Source organism: Meriones unguiculatus, chromosome 17 (assembly GCF_030254825.1).
Source record: "Meriones unguiculatus strain TT.TT164.6M chromosome 17, Bangor_MerUng_6.1, whole genome shotgun sequence".
Taxonomy (NCBI): Eukaryota; Metazoa; Chordata; class Mammalia; order Rodentia; family Muridae; genus Meriones; species Meriones unguiculatus.
The window spans coordinates 26,166,259-26,179,552 of NC_083364.1; the positions used below are offsets into that span (position 1 = coordinate 26,166,259).

The 13,294-nt window shown below is 41.7% G+C and overlaps 1 protein-coding gene across 5 annotated transcripts in view; it reads left to right on the plus strand.

The window, feature by feature from the left end:
• Map3k13 (mitogen-activated protein kinase kinase kinase 13) overlaps nucleotides 1-13,294 on the plus strand; it is a 147,659-nt gene that overhangs the window by 11,562 nt on the left and 122,803 nt on the right. For 3 of the 5 annotated variants that reach the window (XM_060370131.1, XM_060370128.1, XM_060370134.1), the window contains one exon: nucleotides 1,387-2,528. The exons of the other annotated variants lie outside the window; for them this stretch is intronic. The gene's annotated coding sequence lies outside the window, so the exon portion shown is untranslated. The remainder of the gene's footprint in view (nucleotides 1-1,386; nucleotides 2,529-13,294) is intronic. 5 annotated transcript variants of the gene reach the window in all.

Sequence of the window (13,294 nt, forward strand, 5' to 3'; positions counted from 1 at the left end):
TAGAATTTAAAGGGAGTAGACTAATTTGTTTGGCAGAGAAAAAAAAATCTGAAGACAGGAAAGCAATCAGGCTGGTGCTGGGAAAGCAGCTGTAATTGTTAACCAGATCATTGAAGAGAAACCTGTGTTGCACTGGACAGTAGGAAAGGCCCTGAAAGCAAAATCTCGTCAGATTCTCCATTTGATCAGGATACACACACAGTCAAAGGAGGAAAGCCTAAACTGAATGGGTTCTTGATTCCTCGGAAGCATTTGCTTTGAAGAGTTCCTTGAGGTCAGCACTCAGAAGCTGCTGTAGCTGTGGTTGAGGGAGCCAGTTATGTCTTGAGCTAGCAGAACCTGGCATTGTTGTCCACCTGGTACTAGTTTTGAAATCAGTGGAAGATGTAAGATTGAGGAGGTTGTGGATTTTTGTTCCACACCTTAAGACAGCAGCTGGGGCCAGGCAGTGTGATAAGGTCAGAATCCCCGCAAGAGGCCTGAGGGGCCACTGCATGAAGCCATGACTGTGAAGTCTTTAGCTATAATGTTGATGTCAGAACTGTGGGCCATCCGGCAAGGACAGCTGCACTCATGGAGGGAAGCTGACTCAAAAAGTTGTGTGTGTCTAGGGCAGCATGCCTGGAAGGATGGAGCTGCCTAATCCCTTTGGAGCCTGGAAGATCACATCACAAGCCCTGAATGCCAGCCGTGGTGCTGCAAGCTGAGTGTTCTCTGTTGGGTTTTAGTCTTGCTTTTGGCATGATTACTCCTTGCTGTGACTCCACTCCTCCCTTTCAGAGGAGGAATGGTTACTCATGTCATTTTGTGTTGGAACTATGTAACTTGCTTTTTATTTTCTAGGCACTCAAGTCAAGAGATTGCCTCAAATCTCAAATAAGACTTTGGATTTTTGAACAGTATTGGAATTATTAAAGACTGTGGGACTTTCAGGGTTGTACTGAACATATTTTTGCACTATAAGATGGTCATGTGGGCTGGAAGGAAAATACTCAGAAAGTATTGCCTTCTCTTTTGACCTGAGTTTGATCCCTAAGACCAAAGTGTGGAAGGAGAGAACTGATTCCTGCAACTTGTGTGTGTGTGTGTGTGTGTGTGTGTGTGTGTGTGTGTATAATAAGTAAATAAGGAAATTTAATAAAAATTTAAACAGATGCTCATAAAATTCTGGAAAGAAGGGATGAAAGGTCCATGGCTTCACATTGATGTGTTTGGGTGTCAAGTTGCAAAGGATGGAGTGTGGTTCATGTTGATGTTGATTATCAACTTGATAGTGTCTAGAACCTCCTAGGAAACAAACCTCTGGACACACCTGTCAGGGGTCATCTTGTTGAGGTTATCTGAGGTAGAAGGACCCATGCGATGATGGGCGGCTCCATTCCATAGGCTTGCATCCTGGACTTCTGAAAGAAGAAAACAGGCAGAGCACCAGCATTCATCGCCTTGTTCTTCCTGACTGACACAGTGTGATGAGCTGCGAGTGAGCACCCGATATGTCTTGCCTACCTTGGCACGGTGGACTGCACTCTGGAACTGTGAGCCATAATAAGTTCCTCTTTTCTTGGGTTGTTTTTATTAGGTTCTTCATCACAGCAGCAGGACAAGTAAGTAGGACACCGGCCCAGGCACACTCTTCTCTAGAAATGCCAGAACTTTCTTCTGAAGCTTTAGGGCCTCTGTATTTGAGATTCCTTGCTTGTGAATGCTCGTCTTCAATGCCAATGTGAATTAATTACTCATCTTCATGTACTTGGGGTCATTGAGTGGGGCTTTTTCCAACCATCATATTTTAATTGCATAACATCTCCATTCCAGTTCTCTGCTCTCTTCTGTATGTATTCATCTCAGATTGACATCCTCTTCACTAGTATTTTTCCCAGGACTAAACAGGAACACATGAGACACTAGAACATGTTTATTAAACAGGTGAATTTAACCTGTACTAATAGGTATGTATAGATCTGTGCCCAAAACTAAAGTTCTTGTTTTAGAAAATTACTGTGAAGAATGAGTTAAAATTCATATTCTGCTTTATTCTTAAAAAAAAAAAATACTCGAAGTAGCTGTAGACAGTGTTGGGAAGACATATACAGAGAACAAAACAAAGAGTGTAATTTTTAAACTGGATAATGCTTATATGCAGAAGGTCCTACACAGTGTCAGCAGTCAGGTCCTACACTGGAGTCGTTGAAAGTTGTCTTCCTCAGGTATGACCTTACTGGTACATGGGACAGGTCACAGATATTTGAGTCCAGAACCCTGAAAACCTACTTGCCTAGACGGAAGTTTGAAATTGCTCTTCTGGAAAAACTTTCCTGTGTTAAATCTCTGCGGGTCTGTTCATCATCACAGCTTGCTGCATCTGAGAGCTGGCGGATACCAGAACTAGCAGCTGCTGCTGCTGTTATGTCTAAACATTTCTGGAGTTGATGCAAACTGGGTGACTGGATGTTTTGGAAAGTCATTTGCCAAAGGTATTAACAAGCACATGGACCACTCCAGCTCCTTCTGTTGCAGCCATGAGGAAGGTGAGAGTCCAGGAGCTGTGCCTGCCTGCTTTTTGAGGAGGGTAATTGGCAACATTGTGTAGGCTTTTACATGTTGGTAACTGAACTGAGGAGGAGAAGAGAAAGGAGGTGAATTAGGTTTCCAGAACTGTGTCACGAATATAGTAATCAAATTTAGAGCTTGCCGTGCAGGCCTTTCTGTTTATGGTAAGTACTTTCCTAATGCTCTTGTCCTTTTTGCCATTTTAAACTGAATGCGATAATGGTGGGAGCCACAGGCAGAGATAGTGAGGGACAAAGAAATGGACTGTAGACCATACTTCCTTAACAAAGCTGATGTTTTGAGGAAAAAGGCAATACTATTTAGCTGAGTAATTAATAGTACAATGTATTGTGGGGTTTTCTTTTTCACCTTGCACTTTCCTGTCTTTGATATGAAGATAAATGGTACCCTTTGAAGCCAAGGTTTTCTATGCTGTATAATTTTTCATAATTGAAATAGGAACCAGGGGTCTCCTAGAGTAATGAGAGAAGAAATATGGGAATGTCCAGAATACAAAGGTATGCCCTACATTTCAAGGAAAAGATATAAGAGCTAAAACGTGAATATCACAAAATTTTTTAATCACTAAAATGAGCAGCTCATATAGGGAAACTTGGGTAAAAGCATTAACAACATGATATGTTGTGTGTATGAAACTCCTTTTTAAAAGTCTTGGTTGAGACATCCTACTATTTGACAGCTTTCTATTCAGTTTTGAAGAGAGGCAGTATTTTCGTTTGGTTACTAATAAAGCCTGAGGACAGGCAGATGCTTCAGTTTAAAAATAACAAAGAATATCATGCATTCTAGCATAAGTAATGTAGAAGCAGATCTCATTTCAGTAAAACTGTTGAAGTAGCAGAAAGAAAATACCCCGCACTGGCTTTGCTGACATAAGTTTTGACATATAGTAAGGACAAATTTTAACTCAGTGTCTTCCAAATGATGTTAACTCAGAATACCCAGCAGAAAGAAAGGATGCTAACCTAGAAGGGCTCTGTGATGATGTAACTTTATAACATTGCATTCTTTTTTCTTTTTTTGGGAAAATTACGATATATATTAGCTTTCTCCAAATAAGTATAGCTAAAACTTTCTTTTTATCTTACAATCTATTAATAACCTTTAGACTAATATTTTAAGAAATGTTCTAGAGTAAGAGCTTTTGGAATAAGGCAGGTGCAGTGGCACACGCCTGTAATCCCAGCACTCTGGGAGGCAGAGGCAGGTGGATCTCTGTGAGTTTGATCTGCCAGTGTGATCTACAAAGTGAGTCCAGGACAACCAAGGCTACACAGAGAAACCCTGTATCGGAAAAAAAAAAAAAAAAAAAAAAAAAGAAAGAAAAGCTTTAATAATAAAAAAGAGCCTTTGAAATGGGTCAGCAGGTAAAGGTCCTTGTTGATCCCTGGGACCCACACAGGAAGAGCACCTACTCCTGCAAACTGACATCTGACTCCTAGGTGCATTCTGTGGCATGGTCACACATACAAAATAAATACATGTTAAACTGTTGTAGATAAAAGATCTTAAATGTATGTATATATTTATATGACAGCTGACAGAAGTATTTGATATACTCTAAAACCAGATAATATTTTTTGCCCAATATCTATTCTTCATGAGAAGAGCTCCTAAAATATTAAAGTTATTTCAGGTTTGATAAATCTGTGCTAAATTGGGTCTGTGACCACTCAGTAAAGTGTATAGAACTGACCTTGTCAACCATTACCCTTCCCCGGAAACAACCTTTAGTTGGCCTTTGGGATGTCTTACTTTTGGGTTCTCCTCTTACTATTCATTCTTAGTGTTTGTTGCTTCCTTCTTAATTTCTTGACCCCTGTATGCTGGAGTGCCCTAGAACTCAATCCTGTGTGTACTTGTTCTCCCTTTGCCTTTCTCTGTCTCCATCTCTTAAAAATCTATAATCCTTTCCCTTGATGATTTCATCTGCTTTACTGGCTCTATAATTCTGACTTTCCTTGTTTTGTCTCCAGTCTGTACCTCTCCTCTACACTCTAAGCTTGTGCATTCAGCTACACAGAAACACTAGGATGAACAGTCAGAGGAGAACCCAAAGGTAAGATGTACTGAACGCTAACTAAAGGACATTTCCAGGGAAGGACAGTGGCTGATGAGGTAGATTCTCTACCTTGTCTAATATGCATCTCAAACTTTGAACACATTCAAATTTGAACTCCTAATTTTTGCTCCTATCAAAATGTTCTTCAGTTTTCCCAACCCGCTAACAGAATCCCATATGCCCTAGTCCTCTACAATCTGATGCTTTAGCAAGACCTGCTGCCTCCACTCTGAATGCATCAGAGTCAATCCTCCTCCCTCATTGTTGCCAACTAATGCTTCTTCCTTTGCCTCTTCAACCTAGTGTCCTACTGGGAGAAAGCCGTGCTGTCACTTCGTGCGATGCTGGAGGGACTCCCTTCATGTCTCCAGCATGATATCTTCTCCCTGAGTCGCTTGCTTCCTCTTTTGTACCTGCTTTCTGGAGTCGGGAATATTCAACTCCAAAAGGCTTCTCTACCCCAGCTAGTTCCCAAATAATCGAGACAGACACCTAGCAATTTATTAAAACAGCTTCAAAGCACCATAACTGGGCAGATATCAACCCTCTAAGTTGTTTTGCTTTTTCCCAGCTATATACCCCAAGTAATTTCCCATAATGGTTCCTGCCTGGGCTGCTTCTGTTGCATCAGGCAAGCAAGCCCTCATGACCACCTGCTCATGGTCTTTACTGCCCCATGGCAACTTCTGTCTCTCTGGCTTCCTCTTCTGCTCTTCTCTTACACCTCCTGATCCCCATCTCATCCCAAGCCCAGGAACCTAAGTTCCACCTACTTCTCTTCTGCCTAGTTAGAGGCTTCTAGCTACTTTTATTAACCAATCAACTTTAAATTGGGAAGCAAGGTTTACCCAATATCCATTTAGTGTATGTGAGAATGTGGTTTGTCTGAATAGCAACCAGCTCTTGGTGGCCAGTATTTAGCATTTGAATACATAGCACCAGACCAACCTCAACAGTTTCATCTTATATAGGTTTTATCTAGGAAGGTTTTTTGTTTGTTTGTTTGTTTTTTCATTCCTATAAGGAGGTTTTGGGTGGTATATCTTATAAATTTTTGAATTTATCTTTCCAGTGCCTCTTATCTATTGTACTTCTTTAGAGAAAGCCACTGACAGTATTTAGGACCTGTTGTGTATGTGACATATTGACTTTTCTCTTGACATAAGGTTTTTGTATTTAACTTGTGACTCTTGTAAGTGTGTGTGTTTGGCCACTTTGATGGCATCTCAGTCCTTTAAGTGTCACTTTTCTGAAGTCATTTTCTTTCTGTCTCTTCTACTTCATGATCTTAAATGGTCTGTTCTCAAGTTTGCTGAGTGATTTGATCAAATGTGATGTTGAAAAAAATGTTGAATTTTTCAACTCAGTTTCTGTGTTCTCCGCTTGTGTATTTTTGCTTGGTTGTTTTAAGTAATTTCTGTCACTTTGTTTGTATTCTCATCTTGTTCCTGCATCACCTCTATGATTTCATTGGCTAACTGTGTTGTTTCTTGTAGTGCCTTGCATTTCTTTAATGCAGTTTCTTTCATTCTTTCTCTGACTTCTTCAACTTTTATGGATCTCTGGGTAATTTATTTTATTAGTTTCATTTTCCACAAGATTGTACTCTGTAGCCCAGGCTGGCTTCATACTTATGGCAGTCCTCCTGCATCAGACTGCCCACATGTTGAGTTTACAGAAAGGAGCTGCCATGCCTGGCTAGGTTTGATTTCTGTGGTTCCTATGACATTTCCTCCTGTATTTGTTTCCCATGAGACATACCAAGAGAAGAGAGTAACAGGCTCCTTTCCCAGCCATTCTACGGACTAGCTTTGTACAGGAAGAACCTTTACCTTGTCAGCCTAGATAGGTTTGGAACCTCTCAAGCCTTTTATGCATGTGTGTTCTCTGGACTGTGCATGCATGTAATTTCCCAGTTGGAGAACTTTCTTTTCAGGAACTTGTAAGGGCTTCTTGTCCCTCCTGCATCTGTCTTGGTACTGCAGGCCCTTTGGTACTCTGTGCTTAGCACTTTCCAGACATTCAAAACTCCCAGATTCTGTTGGCACTTCCAAGCCAGGCTTGATAGAAACAGTCACTCAAACCCCCAAACCCCCTCGACATACTTTCCTCTTTTCCCTGCTCCACAAGGAGGAAACTATTTCACACTTCCCGTCACATGGGCCTGCCATGCATGTACACTGTCAGGAATGTGTCAGGTGCATGCTGGCTGTGGCTATGCCATCCAAATAGTCCCAACAGATGGGTGAGCCTTCAGATGTGCATTACGCTCTGAGCTGCGTATGAGTCTCAGCTGAGCATAGCTGGGCTGGCCCAGGGAGGGGGCCTGTGTCGGGGGAAATAAAATGTTTTTCACACCTGTGTGAAAGTTGCCTGTGTTTAGATTTGGGCTTGGGGCTGAGCTTTTAGCTCACAGAGACTAACCTCTTATACTTCACATGCAACTGCCGGCTCCAGGTTGCTCAACTGAGCAAGTTGCTGTTGCCACCAATTTCTCTTCTGATTCAGTCGACTGGCTAAATCACTCAGAGCCTGGGACACGTGTGTGGGTGACTATAAAGGAACTAGCAGGTAAAGATGGAAACAGAGCAAGGGCACATGGGGAAAGCAAGAACGTCTGTTCTCCAGGAATTTCCATGGGCTGTCCCAATGTACCTTTGATTTATGGTCCTTCACTACCCAGCTATGATTGATTGCCGTGTTGCTTTATGTAACTGTAAGCCCCTGTGTCCTCCCAGTGTCTAATTTTGCTTGTCTTTGTAGTGAAGGGCTCCCATTGAGTTTCCTAGGTTACCAGCCCGTGGCTAGCTCATTAACATACAAAATGTTTGCCAACTGAAGAGGTCAAGGATTTTAGGAACGAATTATAAATTTTATGTTTCAAATTTTATTTTTATTTTGCTAAGTAATTGAGAATAGAGGAGTAGAAGTGGAGGTGAGAAATCAGAGAAAATGATTTGATTTCTCCCTGCCCCCCCTTTTTTAAATCTCTGTCCCAGCTGTTACTTTTTAAATCTTACATTTGTTAGGAAGATCAGAGTTCCATGTGCTTGTGAAGTTCGTATCCCATTCAGTGTTCTTCAGTAAACTAGAAGCAGAAGGAGCAGAAGACACGGGACCTGGCCAGAAAGACAGCTGGCCTTCAAGTAAGCCCTGCAGTTAGTGTGACTTCATGCTTGGAGAGTACATAGTCACAACAATGCAAAGTCTGGACATTTCATTCCATAAAATAGAATGTGTTCTGAGTACCTGAGCACAAAGTTTTGGAGACAGAAAAGGGCTTGAAGAAAGTAGCCATAGGGTAGCTGGGTATTGGTGGTGCACACTTTTAATCCCAGCATTCAAGAGGCAGAGGCAGGCAAGCAGATCTCTGTGAGTTTAAGGCCAGTCTGGTCTATAGAGAGAGTTCCAGGACAGCCAGGGCTACACAGAGGAACTCTGTCTCAAGGTGGGGGGCGGAAGGTAGCGACAAGGTTGATTTCTTTGAAAGATGGGGCAGGAGATGGAAGAACAGTAAAATCACTGATTTGTATCAGGATTACTTTTTACCCAGGGGGTGTAGGGACTGATGTGGAGGAAACTATAATCCTGCTAGTTATAAGTGACCGACTTGGGTAGTTTGGCTCTTATCTCAGATCCTGATTCTTCAGAAAGTCAGAGAAATGGCTCAGTTTCAACTTTGCTGGGTTGAACTTTAGCTTGCTTAACTCCATTTCGACTTTCAGCCTTGTGTATTAGGTCCCAGGAGAGAAGCTTAGGCCCTAAACAGCAGCCTGTTTAACATGCTAACATTCCCAAAATTTCCCTGTGAGAACTTACAGCAGGGAAGGAGATGGAATTCAGTTGGTAGAGTAGCTGTCCAGCAGGTGTGACTCCACCACATCCAGCGGGATGAAGTACACTCAGGAGCCAGAGACTGGAGGACTCGGAGTCGAGGGCATTCCCACCTCCAGAAGGGGTGGAAGGCCAGCTTAGACTGTGAGACCCTGCCTCAAAAACAATTACAGTGGGCCAGAGTGTTGGCTAAGTGGTTTAAGAGTACTTGCTGCTCTTGCAGACACCCTACGTTTGGTTCCCAGGACCCACATGGGACCCACATGGGACCCACAATCATTCTTAACTCCAGTTCCTGGGGATCTGATGCCTGGCTTTTGGCTGCACCGGCACCAAGTTTGCACATATATACATGTCTTAGGATTTCTATTGTTTCAAAGAGATACCACGACCCCAGCAATTCTTACAAAGGGAAATTCAATTGGGGGTTGGCTTACAGCTCAGAGGTTTAGTTCATGTCACCATGGCATGCAGGTAGACATGGAGCTGGAGAAGTAGCTGAGATTTCTACATCTGGATTCAAAGGAATCAGGAAGAGACTGGCGCTGGGCCTGGCTTGAACATTTGAAACCTCAGAGCCCACACAGCGACACCCTTCCTCCAACAAGGCCATGCTAACATCTAATAGTGCCACTTTTTATGAGCCCATGGGGGTCCTTTTCACTCAAACCACCACAATTCATGCAAGCAAAATACTCATACACATAAAATAAGTTTTAAAAATAAATATATTTAAATTAAAATTATTTTTAAGGTTGAGCCATCTCTCTAGCCTGTTTTAAAAACTTAGCAAAATTAAAAACCAATTATAAAATTTATGACCCGTGTAATAGAAGATGTCAGCCATTATTGAGATAGTCTAGAACGAGTTCTCCCTAGGCTCGCTGTTCCACTGTGCTGGGCTTTCCCAGCTCCTGTGTGCTTTCATCTCAGCTTCTGAACCACTAATAAAAAAATTCTGTAGAAATGTTCCTTTTTTTTTTTTTTTTTTTTTTAACCCTGCAAACAGAGTTTGAAAGAAAAGTAGGTTTCTGGGCAGCGTTTTCTGAAAATGAGAGGCAAAACACCAGGGGTGGAACTAGAGGTGTGGCTAGCTGGTGGGTAGGAGGTTGTTGGCCTCTGCACCTTCTCTGTTGATTTTTACCATATAATTGACTCAAACGGCAAACAGGTTCCATGACCACCCCCAAGAAGTTTCCAAATGCCTTTTCTACAAAGATAGATGTTTTAGAAATTCTCAAATAAAAATAGTAAAGGCTTCACATCATCCAGGTTACACCGAAGTAATAGGAATCAGATAGGGATTCAAATTTTTCACTTCAGCATGGTGTATTTTGTATTTGATAAACTTGAAAACAGGCCTGTTGGTGATAGGTGGAAGCCTTAGCTTGTGAGTGTATTGACCCTATACATATATAATTTCAATACAATGAAATTCGATACTTTCTAAGTGACCTAAGAGAGAAGGAACATTTCATTTATTAATTTTATCTGTAGTCTTAACTACCAGGTTCAAGGTGCAGGCACAGGTACTGCTTGGCATACTGTTCGAATGTGTCATGTGAAAGTAGTTTCTGTTTGAAAGTCCAATAGATACTCCCAGCTGACAGGGGAATTCCAGCAAGGTCAGTCAACCATTCAGACTTTAAAGGAAAACACAATTGGGAAAAGCTGCCTCTGTGTAAACATTAACCCATCTGGTTTTAAGTGGCTGCTTTTATATTGTTTGCTTTAATATAAAAAAGAGACCTGGAACTCAGTTTTTCATATACTCTGATTAAAAATAAGTTTAAGGAACTTAGAAACTTACTCCTTCATGATTTATTGTCTCTTTTAGTGCCTAGAAAAAAAGCTTGGCTAGCCTTAAAGTACAGGAGAAGCAGTTCTTTTACATTCCTCCCTCTCTCCCCCACTCCCGTATGTGTGGCCTCAGCTCACATGTGGCATGAGGACAGCTTTACTTGGTCTCCAGTTCTAGTGATGGGCACATCCATAGCATGCAGCTGGCACACAGGCACACACAGGTATGTACACATCATACTCTTACATGCGTATGTGAGCTCGAGCTCTTTGCCATCATCAGATAGTATTGATTAGACATTGACTTCCTTCTAAGTGTTTGGCTAAACCTCAGCCACAGGTGTGTAGGATAAACAGTGAGTGGTTATATAAGCAGAGAAATAGTGGCAGGTGTGATCAGGCTAAGGCTTTGTTTTTTTTTTTTTTCTTTGAAAATGATATATATCTTGAAATCTGCTAAGCAAAGCCACAATTCATAGTTATCTTTAAAATTCTAGGTATCCCAAGTTTTAAAAGCAGTCACATATTTCAACAGGGTTGCTCTGAAAAATGTCTCAGGTTTGACTCCAAGTACCGTCTGATGGGAATAGAAAGTGAGCATGTTGTCCTGGGAATAGGAAAAATCCCTCCTGTACAGACCCTACCCCCCCCCCCCCAATCTTTCAGTCTCAAGGCTTGACTTAAAGCCATGTGTAAATTATGCGTTCTTCTCTCTGAGTTTATTTTCCCCCCACATAAGGCTGGTGTCCATTCTGGAAGGCCTTTGCATCAGGGGTGTCTCTTGGCTTCCAGCTCTGCCTTACAGGAAGTGGATCGGCTTTGGGTGTCCTTCGCACCAGGGCCTCTTTTACACCAAGTGTCTGCTGGTCTTTTCAGTGTTTGTTCTCGGTCCATGCATTCACTGGTCCTTTGTGTTTTCACACAATTCTGCTGCTTTTCCAAGCTCTTTGCTCATTTCCCCCTGCTTTTTTTGCCACCACTCCTGTCCATGTGCTGCTTGTGTCCCTTGACTCAGTGTCCACTTCTCCCCCTCTGTTTTCTCACCTATGTTGGTCTGCCCCCTTGTCTGCACCCCTATCCTACAGGAAGTCTAGATAGATGCCTTTTGGATATTCTAGCCAAAATAGTTTTGGAGTTACTATATACTGTGTTTGCCAAGTCATCCTCATGTCCCCAGTGCTGTACATAGTGCTTAGCATAATGGCACCAACAGATAGTTGTTGAATTAATGAATTAAGTGCTTTTTAATGTATTGATTTATTGGAGAGGGTGGGATGCACTTGTGCCACCAGCGTATGTGTGGAGTTTGGCTGACAGTTTGTAGGAGGTAGTTCTTTCCCTCTACCTCATGGGATTCTGTACCAAACTGAGGTTGCCAGCCTTTACCTGCATAGCTGTCTCGCCAGCCTGAAGTCAATATCACCCCTCATTTCTGATTTTCATCTCTTGTTGCTAATATGTCTGACTTTTCTCTACATTTGCAAGGATCTTTTGTTTTACCAGAAGCCCTCATCTTCTCATGGCAAGATAGCTCCCATGGCTTTTCATCTTGCCTCTTTGATTGTCATCACTCCTTCCTCCAAGCTCCCTACCCAGCCCTGAGAATGTTAAAAATGTCCATTTAAAGATGGGTGAAAGGCTCGAGCTTGTAATCCTGGCATGATTATTATCTGAAATATAGATTTCATTTGTGTTTTCGCAAAGTTTTTCAAGTGCTTTATTTTTCTATTTCAGAATATAGTCTAGGGTGTCATGTTGCATTTAGCATATTTTCTTTTTTTTTTGAACCTATGAATAAATATATTCACCAAAAATATAATTTAAAAATACATTTTGAAAATGTTCACAGAAACACAATTTTATAGTAATATCTAATATTAATCTGAATGTCTGTCATCAATAACACAAAAATCATAATACAAGATATACACATATTAGGTTTTCCTGTATTATATGGTTAATATCCACTTATAAGTGTGTATATTCCATGGGTGTCTTTCTGATTCTGGCTTATGTCACTCAGGATGTTCCATCCATTTGCCTTGAAATTTCATGATTTCCTTTTTTTTAACAGCTGAGTAGTATTCCATTGTGTAAATGTACCACAATTTCTGTGTCCATTCCTTGGTTGAGGGACATCTAGGTTGTTTCCACATTCTGGCTATCATGAATAAAGCAAGTATGAACATAGCTGTGCAAATGTTCTTGTTGTATAGTGGAGCATCTTTTGGATATATGCCCAGGAGTGGTATAGCTGCCTCTTCAGGTAGCACTATTCTCAATTGTTTGAGAAAGCATCAGACTGATTTCCAAAGTGGTTGTACAAGTTTGCACTCCCACTAGCAATGGAGGAGTAGGACTGCCTATATCCTCTTCCTCTGTGGCCTGGCAATATCCCCATCTCCAGGGGGCATTGTCAAAGAACTGGCAACAGAGTCCATCTCAGAGACAACCCCTGTTCCCTCTACTAGGGAACCCACATGGAGACTGAGCGGCCTATCGGCTACAGGTGAGCAGGGGTTACAGGTCCTATTCATGCATGGTCCTTTGTTGGTACATCAGTCTCCGAAGGCTCCCATGGGCTTACTCAGTCTTCTTATGGAGGTCATGTCTGTTCTGGGTACTTCCATTCCCCCACTATTTTCTATAACTCCCTTTCCTCTGCCTAAAATTTGGCTGTGAGACTTACCATCTGATTCCCTCCCCTGCTGGGTGGAGTCTTTCAGAGGACACTTAAGGTAGGCTCCCATCTTATTCACTCTCTTTCAACCACTTCTGGTGTCAATTCTATTTGCCCTTCTGAATGAATATTAAGCATCCTCCTGAGGATCCTCCTTGTTATTTAGCTTCTTTAAGTCAGTGGATTGTAGTACGATTATCCTGTATTATATGGATAAATCAGACACACTGAATTTGTTAGAAGAAAAAGTGGAGAAGAGCCTTGAACTCATTTAGCATATTTTCAAAGTGATAACATCAGCTTTGGTAAAAAGTTCCAAAGTACAAAAGGATGTAAATGTGTTTTCC